General features: G+C 41.9%; 1 pseudogene; it reads right to left on the bottom strand.

The window, feature by feature from the left end:
- Window positions 1-12,851: 12,851 nt before the first annotated feature.
- Window positions 12,852-18,550, bottom strand: LOC147800227 (uncharacterized; annotated as a pseudogene).
- Between the last annotated feature and the right edge of the window lie 20 nt (window positions 18,551-18,570).

Here is an 18,570-nt window from a genome sequence, read left to right as displayed (position 1 = left end):
AGGACCAGGCTGAAATTGGCACGAAATTCGGGCCGGATTTTCGGCCAGCCTGATTTTCGGCTGGACGCTATTTTTACGGCTGCAAGCAACCCTTCACGTAACCGGCTAGAAATTCTACGGAGGCCGATCATGGCATAGCAGAAAGAGCCCATAAACGTCCACAAACAAATTACAGAAAAAAAAAGAAATGTTTAAAAAAATCGTTCGCTGGAATGTATCTTAGCTATGAAACAACGTGAACAACAAAGACTCTTTTTCACCAGCAGGAAATACAGACGGAATGTGTACGAAAAAACACTAAGCCTTCATGCAAAATGGTTGAGGGCGCTAGTACAGACAATGATAGCCCCAAAATATTGCCTTCGCGAACGGGTTCGCAATTTGTATACTGTCAATTTCTCTTCTATTAAGGAAATTAGAGGCATATGAACTCGGTGATTTCGGAAGAAGCATGGAATTTAATGGCAGAAATACAAAAGAGTGTCGGAACTTATTTAGAAAGTGTGAAATGCAAAAAATCAAAAATCGAAATCGCTCTATAATATTGATTCCAGGAGTCAGCGCACCCGATTAGGAACAAAGACGGGGAAAATCGCTTTCTGGGCTGATATCCGTTTTCAAACGATTTTGTACCATCCTAGATTTCAAAAAAGTGTGATTTTCTCTTAAGGAATGTGTAGGGGGTACCCCTGGGCACACTTAATTAGCGCCCCGAATGATTCGGCCCACAGGCTGTCTCAGCCCAATTGATTTCAGGTGTGGCAGTACCAGGTTAGAAAAAAACGGGAACATCGCTTTCTGGGCGGATGTCCGTTTTCAAACGATTTTGTACCATCCTAGATTTTAAAAAAGTGTGATTTTCTCTTAAGGAATGTGTAGGGGGGACCCCTGGGCACACTTAATTAGCGCCCCGAATGATTCGGTTCACAGGCTGTCTCAGCCCAATTGATTCCAGGAGTCAGCGCACCCGATTAGGAACAAAGACGGGGAAAATCGCTTTCTGGGCTGATATCCGTTTTCAAACGATTTTGTACCATCCTAGATTTTAAAAAAGTGTAATTTTCTCTTAAGGAATGTGTAGGGGGGACCCCTGGGCACACTTCATTAGCGCCCCGAATGATTCGGCCCACAGGCTGTCTCAGCCCAATTGATTTCAGGTGTGGCAGTACCAGGTTAGAAAAAAACGGGAACATCGCTTTCTTGGCGGATGTCCGTTTTCAAACGATTTTGTACCATCCTAGATTTCAAAAAAGTGTGATTTTCTCTTAAGGAATGTGTAGGGGGTACCCCTGGGCACACTTAATTAGCGCCCCGAATGATTCGGCCCACAGGCTGTCTCAGCCCAATTGATTTCAGGTGTGGCAGTACCAGGTTAGAAAAAAACGGGAACATCGCTTTCTGGGCGGATGTCCGTTTTCAAACGATTTTGTACCATCCTAGATTTTAAAAAAGTGTGATTTTCTCTTAAGGAATGTGTAGGGGGGACCCCTGGGCACACTTAATTAGCGCCCCGAATGATTCGGTTCACAGGCTGTCTCAGCCCAATTGATTCCAGGAGTCAGCGCACCCGATTAGGAACAAAGACGGGGAAAATCGCTTTCTGGGCTGATATCCGTTTTCAAACGATTTTGTACCATCCTAGATTTCAAAAAAGTGTGATTTTCTCTTAAGGAATGTGTAGGGGGTACCCCTGGGCACACTTAATTAGCGCCCCGAATGATTCGGCCCACAGGCTGTCTCAGCCCAATTGATTTCAGGTGTGGCAGTACCAGGTTAGAAAAAAACGGGAACATCGCTTTCTGGGCGGATGTCCGTTTTCAAACGATTTTGTACCATCCTAGATTTTAAAAAAGTGTGATTTTCTCTTAAGGAATGTGTAGGGGGGACCCCTGGGCACACTTAATTAGCGCCCCGAATGATTCGGTTCACAGGCTGTCTCAGCCCAATTGATTTCAGGAGTCAGCGCACCCGATTAGGAACAAAGACGGGGGAAATCGCTTTCTGGGCTGATGTCCGTTTTGAAATGATTTTGTAACCATCCTAGATTCCAAAAACGTTTATTCGGCACACAAGCTGTCTCAGCTGATTTGTATCAACAGTTTCATTACATTTTGGGTTTTTTTTTCTGTTTCAATTCAATGGGGTTGATATGGAGGAAGGACTAGTGTTTGAGCTTCCCAGAAAGTTGTGCATTTTGGTATGTGAGTAGGAAGATAATAGCTGTCCAGTCTCCTCCAATGCAACGACTGCCTATTGGTAATGTCTGTCAACACGTAATTCGCCTGCCACCCTGTTCTGTGCTGTGGTGGGAAACACTAACCTAATGGGCCAGCCTTGTTGACATGCGTTACCTATCTTTTATCGTGGCCTCGGGGGAGACCGCTGTTGCTTCGTAAGTCATGACAAATGAAACTTCAAATTTCATGAAACTCACCTATACACTTTCCTTCCCCCTTGGTACCCCCAACAGTGCATGAAAACTTAAAGTAATCATTTTTTCTGTCCATGTTGTTGCCCACCTATATTATATACATATGAAAACACATTAGCCACAGGCCCTTTTAATGTTGCTGAAAAACATGCGTTGCTCTGTTAAATCTTATTCACTGCAGCAAGCTTGTTGTAATAATTAGGACAGTTTGACAAAATAATCATAACTGATCATTCTTAGAAGTTTGCTTGCAAGAGTAACATACCGGAATATCCCTTGCTATTTACTTAGCCACATAGAAAACTGCTAATATCAACAAAACAGTCGGAGAAAAAATCATGGTGGCGAACAATGTCCACTTCACTTAACCCCAAAACGCGACATTATACCTTGCAAACGCGAGTCAACAGTATTAGTAATTAATTGACAGAATTACAAGCAGACACTCCAAAATAAATAAACGAGCCCTTGCGTCGCCAAGTGGCAGCTAAACTTCCGATCCACCAAAAACAACACAGTACAGGGTGGCAGGCGAATTACGTGTTGACAGACATTACCAATAGGCAGTCATTGCATTGGAGGAGACTGGACAGCTATTATCTTCCTACTCACATACCAAAATGCAAAACTTTCTGGGAAGCTCAAACACTAGTCCTTCCTCCATATCAACCCCATTGAATTTAAAAAGACAAAAACCAAAGTGTTATCTGCGTGCTGGCGCAACGACGTGTCAGAAACTGCTGATACAAATCAGCTGACACAACCTGTGGGCCGATTCAACTTTTTTGAAATCTAGGATGGTACAAAATCGTTTGAAAACGGACATCAGCCCAGAAAGCGATTTTCCCCGTCTTTGTTCCTAATCGGGTGCGCTGACTCCGGAAATCAATTGGGCTGAGACAGCCTGTGGGCCGAATCATTCGGGGCGCTAATTAAGTGTGCCCAGGGGTCCCCCCTACACATTCCTTAAGAGAAAATTACACTTTTTTAAAATCTAGGATGGTACAAAATCGTTTGAAAACGGATATCAGCCCAGAAAGCGATGTTCCCGTTTTTTTCTAACCTGGTACTGCCACACCTGAAATCAATTGGGCTGAGACAGCCTGTGGGCCGAATCATTCGGGGCGCTAATTAAGTGTGCCCAGGGGTCCCCCCTACACATTCCTTAAGAGAAAATCACACTTTTTTAAAATCTAGGATGGTACAAAATCGTTTGAAAACGGACATCCGCCCAGAAAGCGATGTTCCCGTTTTTTTCTAACCTGGTACTGCCACACCTGAAATCAATTGGGCTGAGACAGCCTGTGGGCCGAATCATTCGGGGCGCTAATTAAGTGTGCCCAGGGGTCCCCCCTACACATTCCTTAAGAGAAAATTACACTTTTTTAAAATCTAGGATGGTACAAAATCGTTTGAAAACGGATATCAGCCCAGAAAGCGATTTTCCCCGTCTTTGTTCCTAATCGGGTGCGCTGACTCCTGGAATCAATTGGGCTGAGACAGCCTGTGGGCCGAATCATTCGGGGCGCTAATTAAGTGTGCCCAGGGGTCCCTCCTACACATTCTTTAAGAGAAAATCACACTTTTTTGAAATCTAGGATGGTACAAAATCGTTTGAAAACGGACATCCGCCGAGAAAGCGATGTTCCCGTTTTTTTCTAACCTGGTACTGCCACACCTGAAATCAATTGGGCTGAGACAGCCTGTGGGCCGAATCATTCGGGGCGCTAATTAAGTGTGCCCAGGGGTCCCCCCTACACATTCCTTAAGAGAAAATCACACTTTTTTGAAATCTAGGATGGTACAAAATCGTTTGAAAACGGATATCAGCCCAGAAAGCGATTTTCCCCGTCTTTGTTCCTAATCGGGTGCGCTGACTCCTGGAATCAATTGGGCTGAGACAGCCTGTGAACCGAATCATTCGGGGCGCTAATTTAGTGTGCCCAGGGGTCCCCCCTACACATTCCTTAAGAGAAAATCACACTTTTTTGAAATCTAGGATGGTACAAAATCGTTTGAAAACGGACATCCGCCGAGAAAGCGATGTTCCCGTTTTTTTCTAACCTGGTACTGCCACACCTGAAATCAATTGGGCTGAGACAGCCTGTGGGCCGAATCATTCGGGGCGCTAATTAAGTGTGCCCAGGGGTCCCCCCTACACATTCCTTAAGAGAAAATCACACTTTTTTGAAATCTAGGATGGTACAAAATCGTTTGAAAACGGACATCCGCCGAGAAAGCGATGTTCCCGTTTTTTTCTAACCTGGTACTGCCACACCTGAAATCAATTGGGCTGAGACAGCCTGTGGGCCGAATCATTCGGGGCGCTAATGAAGTGTGCCCAGGGGTCCCCCCTACACATTCCTTAAGAGAAAATCACACTTTTTTGAAATCTAGGATGGTACAAAATCGTTTGAAAACGGATATCAGCCCAGAAAGCGATTTTCCCCGTCTTTGTTCCTAATCGGGTGCGCTGACTCCTGGAATCAATTGGGCTGAGACAGCCTGTGAACCGAATCATTCGGGGCGCTAATTTAGTGTGCCCAGGGGTCCCCCCTACACATTCCTTAAGAGAAAATCACACTTTTTTGAAATCTAGGATGGTACAAAATCGTTTGAAAACGGACATCCGCCCAGAAAGCGATGTTCCCGTTTTTTTCTAACCTGGTACTGCCACACCTGAAATCAATTGGGCTGAGACAGCCTGTGGGCCGAATCATTCGGGGCGCTAATTAAGTGTGCCCAGGGGTCCCCCCTACACATTCCTTAAGAGAAAATCACACTTTTTTGAAATCTAGGATGGTACAAAATCGTTTGAAAACGGACATCCGCCGAGAAAGCGATGTTCCCGTTTTTTTCTAACCTGGTACTGCCACACCTGAAATCAATTGGGCTGAGACAGCCTGTGGGCCGAATCATTCGGGGCGCTAATTAAGTGTGCCCAGGGGTCCCCCCTACACATTCCTTAAGAGAAAATCACACTTTTTTGAAATCTAGGATGGTACAAAATCGTTTGAAAACGGATATCAGCCCAGAAAGCGATTTTCCCCGTCTTTGTTCCTAATCGGGTGCGCTGACTCCTGGAATCAATTGGGCTGAGACAGCCTGTGAACCGAATCATTCAGGGCGCTAATTAAGTGTGCCCAGGGGTCCCCCCTACACATTCCTTAAGAGAAAATCACACTTTTTTGAAATCTAGGATGGTACAAAATCGTTTGAAAACGGACATCCGCCGAGAAAGCGATGTTCCCGTTTTTTTCTAACCTGGTACTGCCACACCTGAAATCAATTGGGCTGAGACAGCCTGTGGGCCGAATCATTCGGGGCGCTAATTAAGTGTGCCCAGGGGTCCCCCCTACACATTCCTTAAGAGAAAATCACACTTTTTTGAAATCTAGGATGGTACAAAATCGTTTGAAAACGGACATCCGCCGAGAAAGCGATGTTCCCGTTTTTTTCTAACCTGGTACTGCCACACCTGAAATCAATTGGGCTGAGACAGCCTGTGGGCCGAATCATTCGGGGCGCTAATTAAGTGTGCCCAGGGGTCCCCCCTACACATTCCTTAAGAGAAAATCACACTTTTTTGAAATCTAGGATGGTACAAAATCGTTTGAAAACGGATATCAGCCCAGAAAGCGATTTTCCCCGTCTTTGTTCCTAATCGGGTGCGCTGACTCCTGGAATCAATTGGGCTGAGACAGCCTGTGAACCGAATCATTCAGGGCGCTAATTAAGTGTGCCCAGGGGTCCCCCCTACACATTCCTTAAGAGAAAATCACACTTTTTTGAAATCTAGGATGGTACAAAATCGTTTGAAAACGGACATCCGCCGAGAAAGCGATGTTCCCGTTTTTTTCTAACCTGGTACTGCCACACCTGAAATCAATTGGGCTGAGACAGCCTGTGGGCCGAATCATTCGGGGCGCTAATTAAGTGTGCCCAGGGGTCCCCCCTACACATTCCTTAAGAGAAAATCACACTTTTTTGAAATCTAGGATGGTACAAAATCGTTTGAAAACGGACATCCGCCGAGAAAGCGATGTTCCCGTTTTTTTCTAACCTGGTACTGCCACACCTGAAATCAATTGGGCTGAGACAGCCTGTGGGCCGAATCATTCGGGGCGCTAATTAAGTGTGCCCAGGGGTCCCCCCTACACATTCCTTAAGAGAAAATCACACTTTTTTGAAATCTAGGATGGTACAAAATCGTTTGAAAACGGATATCAGCCCAGAAAGCGATTTTCCCCGTCTTTGTTCCTAATCGGGTGCGCTGACTCCTGGAATCAATATTATAGAGCGATTTCGATTTTTGATTTTTTGCATTTCACACTTTCTAAATAAGTTCCGACACTCTTTTGTATTTCTGCCATTAAATTCCATGCTTCTTCCGAAATCACCGAGTTCATATGCCTCCAATTTCCTTAATAGAAGAGAAATTGACAGTATACAAATTGCGAACCCGTTCGCGAAGGCAATATTTTGGGGCTATCATTGTCTGTACTAGCGCCCTCAACCATTTTGCATGAAGGCTTAGTGTTTTTTCGTACACATTCCGTCTGTATTTCCTGCTGGTGAAAAAGAGTCTTTGTTGTTCACGTTGTTTCATAGCTAAGATACATTCCAGCGAACGATTTTTTTAAACATTTCTTTTTTTTTCTGTAATTTGTTTGTGGACGTTTATGGGCTCTTTCTGCTATGCCATGATCGGCCTCCGTAGAATTTCTAGCCGGTTACGTGAAGGGTTGCTTGCAGCCGTAAAAATAGCGTCCAGCCGAAAATCAGGCTGGCCGAAAATCCGGCCCGAATTTCGTGCCAATTTCAGGCTGGTACGTACAGGCTACGTTTGTCGTACGTACGTACGTACGGGTGCCGTCGTTTGCAGTGCGCCCTCATTATAACAACTTACGGTTTTAGTGAGACTGCCCTCTTGCGGCATAATATTACAAGTACGAGTTCTTCAGGTGCAGTTCAATTCTAAATTCTTCAAAATTCTTGCATGGGCGTTTTGCTTAATATTAACAATGATATAATTTAAACTAAATAGGAAGAATATTCTCCTTTGCAGTGGATATGAACGTAAATACCAGCCCCCTACATACAGGCCTGACGAAGGGCCCCATTTTTGGAAGGAAGAGTCCTGAGGAAAGGCCCTGTTTTATGAAGGAAGAGTCCCGAGTGTTTTCCCCGTTTCTTTCTTTGCCTTCGAGTTTTTGAAGAGGCATGAAGTCCTGATAAAATGAATACCTGGCAGGCAAGTAATAGAGAGAATAGTGGGTAAGAGTGGAAGATTACCAAAAATACGGGCTGAGTATTGTCGTTTTAAGATTAACCAGAAATTATTTTTGATTTTATAAAGTGAAGAATGTTTCTATTACTGATGTTCTGATCAAAATGGTCCAGACCTCTGGACTGCGGAGTGTTTCATACATTCGCGGCAACTGTTTGCACTTCTGGGCCGTCTTGGTATCCAATGCCTCGGTAGAACGCCGCGTTGCCTACGCTCAGCAAAGTCAAATGAATGGCCTGAGTCCCGAAGCCCTTTGACACGTAGTCTTCGAGCCATTCATGGAGTTTCCGGCCAAGCCCTTTTTTCCCGTCTACCCTTTGTGATAACCACTGAGAGGTGAAACATTTTGAAAGGGTCGGTGAGATGATGAATGCTTTAAAGACGCCAGTTCATTAACGGAAGCAAGAAGGGGTTTCTTAATAGGTCTTTATGAGGTTTCGTCAGGAAGACTGGGAGATGAACAATCTGACCTTGGAAAAATCCTTTATGTTTAAACTTCACACTTTTGTAGTAACCCCTTGCATTAGCCGCTATGCCTCAAAAAGAAATTTATTTTTACCTGACTCAAGGTGTATGTGATCCTCGTTTTCTGGGTGCACCTTTACAATTCGCGTGACCCAAAATGTCAGTCTATGCGCTCTCCTGTAACTCTGTCAATATCAGAAAGTAAGGCAGACCCTTTCACTTTGACGTTTTGACGATCCGTAGTCTGTTTAGTGTAAAAACAGAAGAAAGCGTTTCCAGCACGAACGTCCTGTAGCGCCATCAAGTATACATTTTTCCGAAGTCCATTTAATTTTTTTTCAAGGTTCGTTTTTACGAGATGCAGTTTTCTAAGGTTTGTTTGTTCACCAAATGTACTCTCCAGGTCATTCTTATTAGATCTGTATTTAGAAAATTCTTTCTTTTTTGGGAAACAAATAGTTTTACGAAATATATTTTTCTCAAGTTCCTTTTTATTAGATATATTTTTTAAAGTGCGTTTTACAAAATTCCAGTCGTCTGATACAACGTTTTAGAAACTTCATCTTAGTGGATGAAAGGAAACAAGGGCGTTTTTTGGCGATACATCCTCGTGTTTTGTTCAAAAAGGATCGGTGGACCTTCAGATCATATCCCCAAGTAACGAGTATAAATAGAGATTATGTTACTCCATTTCATCAAACGAAAAGAAAAAGGGTAAACAATACTGCATGCAAGGGTTGAACATAGATTGCACCGACTAGGAGCTGCTCCAGTTAACTGAGACTCATGGCCAAGAGCACAGGAATAATAACCATTGAAGCGCTGCTAGACGGGCTGACCTCAATCTTGTATTTTGTTAAAACCGTCGACAATGCCTTTATCAAAGTCCGTCATCCAAAAAGAAGAAAAAAGTGTGTTTTAAATTTTATCAGAAAAGGCAGACATCTGGATGTCTTCGTGTGTTGTGGCGAGTGAGAATAAGGCAGTGCGAGTTCTGTATCCTTCTATCTTCGTGCAACACTAGTGCGAAGTATTGGTTCAAGCTTCTCTCCTTTAAAGAAGGGCTCATCAGTCCTGTAAACAAGAGTGAAACAAGTTCCAGTGAAAGCACTGAAAGCTTTCATATACCTGAGCCAGGAAATCCGCCGGGGGGCCCAGTCCCATCCGCTCCCCCGGTTGCACTGCTATTTTGCCCACAGTTACCTAAGCAACTGAACAGCCGACATTCGACACTTTCGAATTTTATACCTGTTAGCCTCAAATCCAGTATTGTCCAAGTGGTAGGAAGGTTTGCGGCAACACCATGGAGCCTGTTGTCTTTGAGAAATAAGCTACTGTGGTACCACACATGTGCCATTCTTTGTTCACGTCCACTATAATTTATGAAAACCTACTAAGTGCATATTCTAGGACGAATAGCTTGTGTTAATTTTAAACTCTGAAAAATTGTTTATATTGCAATATCGCACATTATTAAAAATTAAACCAACAAAAAACACTTTCTTTATTCTTACACCACTGAGAAACCATGCCCCCAAATAAGCTGTAACTTGCAGTATCATAGCTTAATAGTGCGTTTCATAATTCATAAACGTGTGTCACTGAGTGTTCGCCTATGGCGAGGCCACTTCAAGTTTGACATTCCAAAGGTGGTACCACTATAAAAAGATGTTATCAGAAATGAGCATAATAAAATCATGGTTACCCGAAGAAAAAAATCAAACGCATCAGAAATGTTAAAAAAAAAACCCGCCCAGTAGTAGTGTATAATCCGCCGTTTTCCAGTAAACTGAAAATTTCATCTCCTCGCCAACCTGTTGCTGACGCAGTGCATATGGAAACGTGGGTCTCATCTGCTCAAACACAGCACATACATGTACATAGGCTAAATTGGCAAAACTTTGTGAAAAAGTACATTTTACTGAAAGCCTTGCATAGTATTGAGATCGGTGCAAACGGATTTTGATTTAAAACTATTCACTGAAACCACTAAAATAAAACCACACAAAATGTAAATGCCATTTTGTCTGAAAATCGGTTTTTATAAAGGAAAAACTTGACAAGTTTGTATGGAGAGACAGCGAAAACGGCCAATTTCGCGTTGTCCCTCTGTCTTTCTCAATCCGCCTCCTGGCCCAGCACCCTTGGCGGAAACGGTTTAAGGATGGTCGGGGTATAAGCTTTCCACTGATATAATACTTGACATGATTGGTTATTTACTTTAATCGGAAAAGTGAATTGTATAAAAGTCTCGACCAACAGCACTGAGCGTCTGAAATGACTTGGCATGTCGCGGATGTTACACTCATTAAAGATTCAACTCAGCCTTTTCGTTGCACAGCTCATTCGTTTGTACCCATTTTAATACAACATCTGATTTATAGTATACCATTATAACACGATAATTTTAGGACAAATTTAAAGTGTATATTGTCGGTTTTGCCAATTGTACGGGCTCTACTTCGAGAATACATCGTTTTTGTAGATGGTACATATACATTGTAAGTGCTTGGAAGCTTAGCCTGCATGTATTCCCCTGTCTGGTCGGCTATATTTTGCACCAACGCTCTTACCGCCAATGGGGGAGTACATCAGACTGGGGGAAGAGTCTTAGCAGTCTCCCCTCCCTTACCCGTTGCGAGATAGATCTACACATAGACTTGGCCAACATGAAAGCCGGACCCCAAATGGAGTCGACTCGATTTTCAAAACCTGCAATACGGGGCGTGCACTTCAATGCCGAGAGGTATCTCAGTGCAGATTCTATGTTCACCCGTTCAGATGAAACCTTTTTTTCTGCAAGGAAACATACTTAGCCAGTATGAAAAGTTTTCAAGAAAACTTAGTGTAGCGATAAAACTACTTGATTCAAAACCTGCCTATGCTTACTGTGACTGTCCAGCTGGGGGGGGGGTGTGCAACCATATGCATACATTACTTTTGGAGTTGGCAAATTACCATCTTCATGGTGTAAAAACTGTGCCAGAACAGGTTGCATGCACCTCACGACTAAGTCAGTGGGTAGTCCCTAGATGCAGAGGCACATCTGATATGCAGCCTGTGATGAATGTAACATTGAAACGGCTAAACGTTGACGAGATAACCACAGGTGGTGGAATTGAATCAACTTTGTATGATGCAAGAATGCCTTCTTTTAGGACAATGAAAAGTTGTAAACATTCAACAGACACTGCGTGAAACCTCTCCTGGACTACCATTTTTTAAAATCTTGTTTAGAAAGAAGATGAAACCATATTATACAAAAACACCAGATTTAGTCCTGCGCCACTTGGATCACTAGTGAGCTATCAGCACTCCATCTTTGAATCCTATTTTCAAGTCTATAGCGATTTTCACGAGGCATTGAGCTGATCATTAAATACCAACAAAGATTTGAGTGCTTATTCATCGTTTCCATATGCAACTGTGCCTATATACTCAGTTAATTATGTCCCTGCCTCACAACTTGAACCAAACTTCTGGTCACATAATCAACAGATCGATGAAACCCATAAAAATGGTATACAGGAGCAAAAGTCATGTGTTAAGTGGTTGAAGTACCGACAGTGAAGATTTACTGCTTCTAAGTTCCATTCTATTTTAATTCGAAATAAATTAGACTGTGAATTTGCCAAAGGTTTTTTACCTGGTGAGGAGAAGCCTATGTCGGATTTTCTGAGAAAAAAATTTAAACATGATAATGATTTTGAGCCAGTTGCTTCCAACAAGTATTCACAGTACATGTACATGAATGGGTCCGGGCATGCTGTGCGACTTGAGAAGTGTGGTCTCGTGATCAACCCAAGGGCTTGTTGGTTAGGTGCCTCACCAGACCACAAGGTGGTTGATTATTTTGCAGAGTCCTTTCAGAATTCTTGACATAAAATGTTCTGAAAATATAAAGACGAAGACCCACTAACAGCATGTCATGATCCTGTTCTTAAGAAAGATCATCCATACCACACTCCAGTGCAGGGTCAGCTGGCTCTAACAAGAGCAGAATGGTGAGATTTTATTGTACATGTATATACACACCGAGGTTTGATAAGTCAAAGAATACCTTTTGACTTGCCATTTTGGAACATGCTCTACAAAAAATTGGTAGTTTGTTTTGGGTTTTACATCAGAATGGCTAGTGTTAAATTCCAGTCAATAGACACTTAAAGTTGTACATGTCATTCCTTGTATTTGGACCAATTCAGTGAAAGATTGAAACTAGTATGAGTCTGGTACATGTTTAAAATATCCCATGATGGAATCAACCCAAGCCTTTAATCCACACTAGTGGCTGGTGCAATTCTTTTGGTTTTAATTCTTACTTTGTGGATCCAGATGTACAGTTATGAATCTATTGACGGTAACGCATGCACAGTGCACGTATTTGTTTTAACAATTTAACAATACATGTAAGCAGTTATCAGCAAGCAAAAAATCTGCGATCAAATTTTCAAGTACAGACCCGTTAAAATTGTAATTGTATAACTCATATGCATTTCTTGCATGTTATTGTTGAATTCTTATTCCTTCAACTGGAAAAACAATTTGAATGCAAACAAAACCATCAGGAGAATAGCAACCAGTGTAGCACTTAAAATACAGGACACATACTTCAATTGAAGATTGTGAGACGTCGTGGCTTTTTCTGTAGAGGGGGAAATGTACACATTACCAGCCATTGACATTACAGGAGCCATGCATTGAGAGGGGAATGGGGCTGTTGAAAATACGATTTTTTTTGCCTTGCTAATTTCCCTTTCTACCTGGATTTTCTCAGCTGCAAAATGCTGTGTTTCAATAATTTCAGCTTATTCAAACTGGTCTTTTCCTCTTAGGAAGGCACGGATATTCAGTTTCACACCCACGGGCTTGAGCAAATCATCAATCGTAAAGCCACGGTCAGCCATTACAACATCAACTTTTTCAAACAATTTTGGATCCAGAAAACCACTTTCAATAACTATTTCTCCATCTGACACTGATCGTGGATAAAGTTGACTGATGAATGTTATTGCACCACTTGGTGCAATGCCCAGGAGTGGTGCTTATAATGCTTAGACCAGAACATACTCTGAAGAGTCAAAGAATCTGGGACTTGTGCAAATTTCACTGAGCAATCAACTATGACTCTGGTATCTGGATATTTGTCTCTGAAAGTCTGCAGCATCGTTTTTAAGATGGTATCTTTACATGACCAAATTGGGAGTAATCCAAGCTCAAAAAACATGAAATTTAATCCATGTTACAAAGTATCTGCTGACACTTGACTCAGATATGCCAAAGATATATGACAAACATTTTACAGAAAAGCCATGCCTTAGTCTACAAAGATCCAAAATGAATTGTTCTTTAGCTGAAAGATGCGCTACCCTCCTAGGTTTATTAAGAGTTTTGTGTGAACTTGAATAGCTGTGGTCTGCATCTATGGCTACAGAACATGATGGTGCAGTATCATTATTTGGAGTGTGGGTAATAACATTCTCACAATTATCCCCTGGATTCAGAAAAGACAACATGGTCAATAGCAAGGAGTAGCCAGGAAATCCAGTGTAGTGTTTTGTTAAAGAATCATCTCTTCCCAACGTTTTTATGAATTTTTTTGGCTCATTTCTTTCATTGAGACAATTTATTGTCCTTTGCAGTCTCTGCACTGTTTCATTCAGTTCTGAGACTTCATTGCAGTGTTCATTCTCACTCAATTCATCGCAATCACTAAGACTGTCAGTCAGGGATTTATCATCACTCACAGGTCCTCCATCATTCCTTGGCCGTTCACCAACTACGCCACTTGAAGTGCAGGGATCTTCAGTAGGCCTTCGAAGAATTCGGCGCCTATTGGGGGATGAACCTTTATACAGGATATCTTTCGGCTCAGCATCAGGCTTAAGTCACCAGATCCCATTTAAGTGTTTTCCTGATGTCATCATCCTTAAAGTGGAGATTGCAAATCTGGGTGGATTTGCCAGCAACAACCCATCACGACCGTGAGCTCTTTTGATTTTCCTGCACCGCCTGTCTCGTCTTCTCCTTGACAGGTCCTTGTTCTATAACAATTAGGACCTGTCAAGGTTGCCATTTCATTTGCAAGAGTCGCTTCCAAGCGACTATCGCAACCGTATGCTGCACATTCAACTCCTCGTGAAGTCCCAACAGGTGGCATGATGGAACAAAGCACTTGAAAGAAACGATTTCATTTTTTAATAAGTTAAAAGAAGTGTTGGTACCTATCAGCTTGAAATATCCATCCAGGGCTCATGGCATGAGAAATTCACCATTATAGAGTCTCACATGTCATAAACGTGCAAAAGCTTACATGTAGGGGGCCTAGTTATAGAATACTGACTGAAATGAGATCACGACCATGTTGAAATTGCACATGTGATAAGGTTGAATGCAAATATTAGCTGTGATTATGCCGTGTCCCTGTCCCAAGTTCAGTGTTTCAGTCTAATTCAGAGGGGCATGTATGTACATTGTACATGCATGACAGGGTCAAAAAACGATACATGTATTGATGGGCTCGTTGAAATGCATCCCGATCCTGATATTCTAGTTCATAATCTCGTTTTTCAACCCCCGCAAAGTTAAAATGAAACGACAGCTTTCCTATATTTTCCCGAAGAAAATGGCCTTTTCAAATGAACTGAAATGGGCCCCATCATGCTTATATGTACATATGCTCATGGGGATAAAATCCGGTCAACTTTTTGCGATAAGCCTAAGCTGCTGGGTAAGCGGAGAAAATAATGATTAATTAAGACCTGTTACATTTACAATTTTCTTTCATGTCTTAATGTTACTGGGGAATTATTTTATTTGCTTGTGTAAATGCGCCACGTTAGGGAAAATGCATTCGTGCCCAGGTGCCCAATTTCCGGACGCTGCCGTTTTCCCGTTTCGGAAGAAATTTCATGATGGCGAAATTCTTCACAAAGGTTCACTCGCATGTATCATGAAAAAATAGGTACCAGTATTTACTCAGATAAACTTTAGGTTTTCAAGCAAAAAGGATAGGAAACGGGTATGGGCAAAGTCGAATTCGAGGTTTTCTACATTTCCTCAGCATGCTTGGGCAGCTCGCAGGGCCTTGGATCACATCATCAACTCTCAAGCCGCATGTCGAGTCATCAGGTCGCCTAAAAGACCCTTTCACCAAAATCTGCAGCTTGAAAAGTTTGAATGTAACATACCCTTATGTGTTTTGTGTCTTGACTCCTTACTTTCAATCCTCTGATCGTAATAATACACGTTTTCCAGCGAGCGCAACTTTTTAAAATTGGTGCTCCAATTGACGTTAGGCTCATTCAATTAAGCACGAAATTGAATGACGATCCAGATCAACATTCAAACAGCCAAAATAATCATGCAATTTAACTCCATGAGCATGCGATTGCAAATGTTTGTTAAACAATAAAGTTTAAGTCCCTATTCAATTTAAAAAATCCTAGGAACAGCAGTCAAATTCGCACGGTCACTCTGTGGTACTCGTATTTGGCATGCAATTTCGTGAACAGGCAAGCATTTCTGACATCAATGCAGTGTTTTTCACCGAAAAGTAAATTATAAATTGTAAATTATGAAATGTTTGAGGTTTGAATAATTTATTCAAATTATATCATGAAGAAATCATGTTTCACTGGCAAAGAAATCTCTCTTAGTACGCTAATCACCTATGTGGGAGAACCTCTTATTCTATGAGCTCAAAGTTGAAATAAGATTGCAGCAGCTCGTGTTTGCTACACAATATCCAATGTTGATCGTGGTCGTTTGATTGAAGCATTTGAGGGAAATGGTCAAGATTACCTAGAACTGGCAGTTAACCTTAGAACAATGAAGATTTATGAAAAAAAAGAAGCAATAATTGGTTTCGTGTAATCCGAAGTTTTTTACTTTAAAAGAAAAAAAATAAAAACTCGATATTATCCCAAGGAAAGCATTTAACAGAAGAAAAGTATATAGTTATGAAGTTAAATGAAAAGGTTGGGGATAATGAAGGTTCAGGGCAAATATCGTCAGCGATTGAGAAGTTTGTGGAACTGAACGTCTATCATAATTATACAGAAACTTCTATACTTTTAAAAGCTGACATTGCGAATATGAGTGCCCATTGACGAAAATGAAAGCACAATTTTGATACGAATCCGCCTCCCAGTCACCCAAAGCGAAATTGAGTGACGCTTGTGCATCGTGAAATTGAATTATAGTGTTAATAAACTGAATCCTTGAAAGTGCACGATTCGACGTCTACAAACGATATTGAATGCGCAAAGTTCGAAAACGAACCATGGGAATAACGGCTTTCGAGAAATCGCTCGAATGTGAATACATGTTCATGAATTTGAGTGCTGTTTACATAAATTTGGCCGGGAAAACCTATAGTATACGACGACGCTTTGAAGAATCGTGAGCAGCAGGCACAGCTTCACTTCGTGGTAGACACCGCGAATCGTTATGTCTCGCCGCGCCGTTGTCGTGTGAAGCTGGCACTTTAATACAGTGGCCCACAACTGTCACGGCAAAAGCAAAAGGGTCACGGCAAAACCAAAAGCGCCACGGCAAAAGCAAAAGGGCCACGGCAAAAGCAAAAGCGCCACGGCAAAAGCAAAGGCGCCACGGCAAAAGCAAAAGGGCCACGGCAAAAGCAAAAGCACGGCAAAAGCAAAAGGGTCGCAGCAAAAGCAAAAGGGCCTCGGCAAAGGCAAATTCCTCACGGTAAAGCAAAAGGGCTACGGCAAAAGCAAAGCATCACGGCAACTGAAAAGCAAGCGCCACGGCATACCGAACAAATGGCTAGGAATCAGTCTAGAACTGTACATGTAGGCCTATTATGTAACGAAGCGCGAGTGTGCGCTGCGTTTCACTCGACCTAACATTTAAAACCCTCGCGGGTAGGCCTCCACTGATTACAAAGCACGGACTCAGTAGCAGTATCATAAAAACGTATCTCTCATTATTGCATGGGAGGGGTAAATGACTTCCAGTACGCCTTTTATCATTTTCTGTATCTTTCTTAATGGTTGTAAGCCATCTGTAGCCATTTTTAAAATTTTTGTTTCAATATTTTTGTAGTAATTGCTAACTATGCTAAGAAAGAGGCCAAAAAACGACACCACACAATTTTCTTCTGACTTCCGACGAACTATTTGTACTAGCAGTGACGTACATTTACATGAAATATCACACATTTGCCTGTATGAAAAATCACATATTGATCCCTTTATGTACACATTTCTGTTTGTGGGTGGGGGGGGCACTAACGCACATGTACATGCAAGAAAAATATCACATTAATAATTTCTTGTATACGTTCCGGAACGTTATTTAAGTGATTTAATGCATCGGGGTTCCTTCTACAAAGCCCATATTGCTTTAGTCTTCTTAAAAGTGTGCTGTAGCTGATACAGTTGTTGAAATTCTTGTGAAGTAATCGGGAGGTTTCTTGGTATTCGAAACCTCAATTAGGCAATTGGTCATGGTAACACTTTTTCCCCTAAAACAAGAAGTATTGGGAGTCCAATATACGGGCAGCCCCAGTTTTTCCCTATAGTAATAGAAATAATGAATAATTTTGTCAAGTTCGCCAACTATCAATGCTCAGCACGCTTCGAGAAGATCACATAAATAAGAGCAAATAATAAAATTGTGCTAAAAGCTAAATTGAAAAACAGTGGGCAATGAAAAAAATAACTTAACCAGTAAAAAACTTTAAGAAACTTCAAATACGCTATTGAAACCAACCACAAAATACATTTAAGATTAAGCCACTGTGTAATTTAAAACAATCTTTTTAAAATGTTAAGTTATAAATAACCTAAAAACCCACAAAGATAAGAAATAGCTAGACACAAACGAAATACGGCTGGAGCAAAACCACGACAACAGGGGGACATGGGCAAACTCAGAAACCCAATTAGCCAAAAGATAGTTAAGCAAGTGGTTTGGTGTGTCATCTATCGGAAGCAGTAACATGTCCCAAAATGTAAGTTCGATCGGAGCATTTTCTAACAAAACATTAAGAACACTCAGACCATGAATGCAGTCATAGGATTTGTGCATAGGGTGATGTCTGTGTTCATGTATTAAACTATCTCCGTGCGTGGTTTCCAACCTCTCTGAGGTCATATGATATTGGAAAGAAAGAGTTCTAGTTTAAATAAAACAAATCATTTATAGCCTAGATATCAAGCACAACAAACGGAGACGACGAAAAGCTAGCCTTGTCCACAGCTGGAGCAGAAATTGCCCACATTTCTGTCGTGTCCGCAGTTGCTACAAAACATGGTTTACTGTTACGCGTGGTGTTCATGCAATAATAATCAACTTCACCTCACCGGTGTGCTGACCAGTTTAATAGTATTCCACTCCATGGTTCGCTGCAATCCGAGTA

The sequence above is a fragment of the Acanthaster planci genome, linkage group LG01 (genome assembly GCF_054643075.1).
Source record: "Acanthaster planci isolate LZ-2023a linkage group LG01, COTS_SCS, whole genome shotgun sequence".
Lineage (NCBI taxonomy): Eukaryota > Metazoa > Echinodermata > Asteroidea > Valvatida > Acanthasteridae > Acanthaster > Acanthaster planci.
This window is presented reverse-complemented; position numbering and strand designations above follow the sequence as displayed.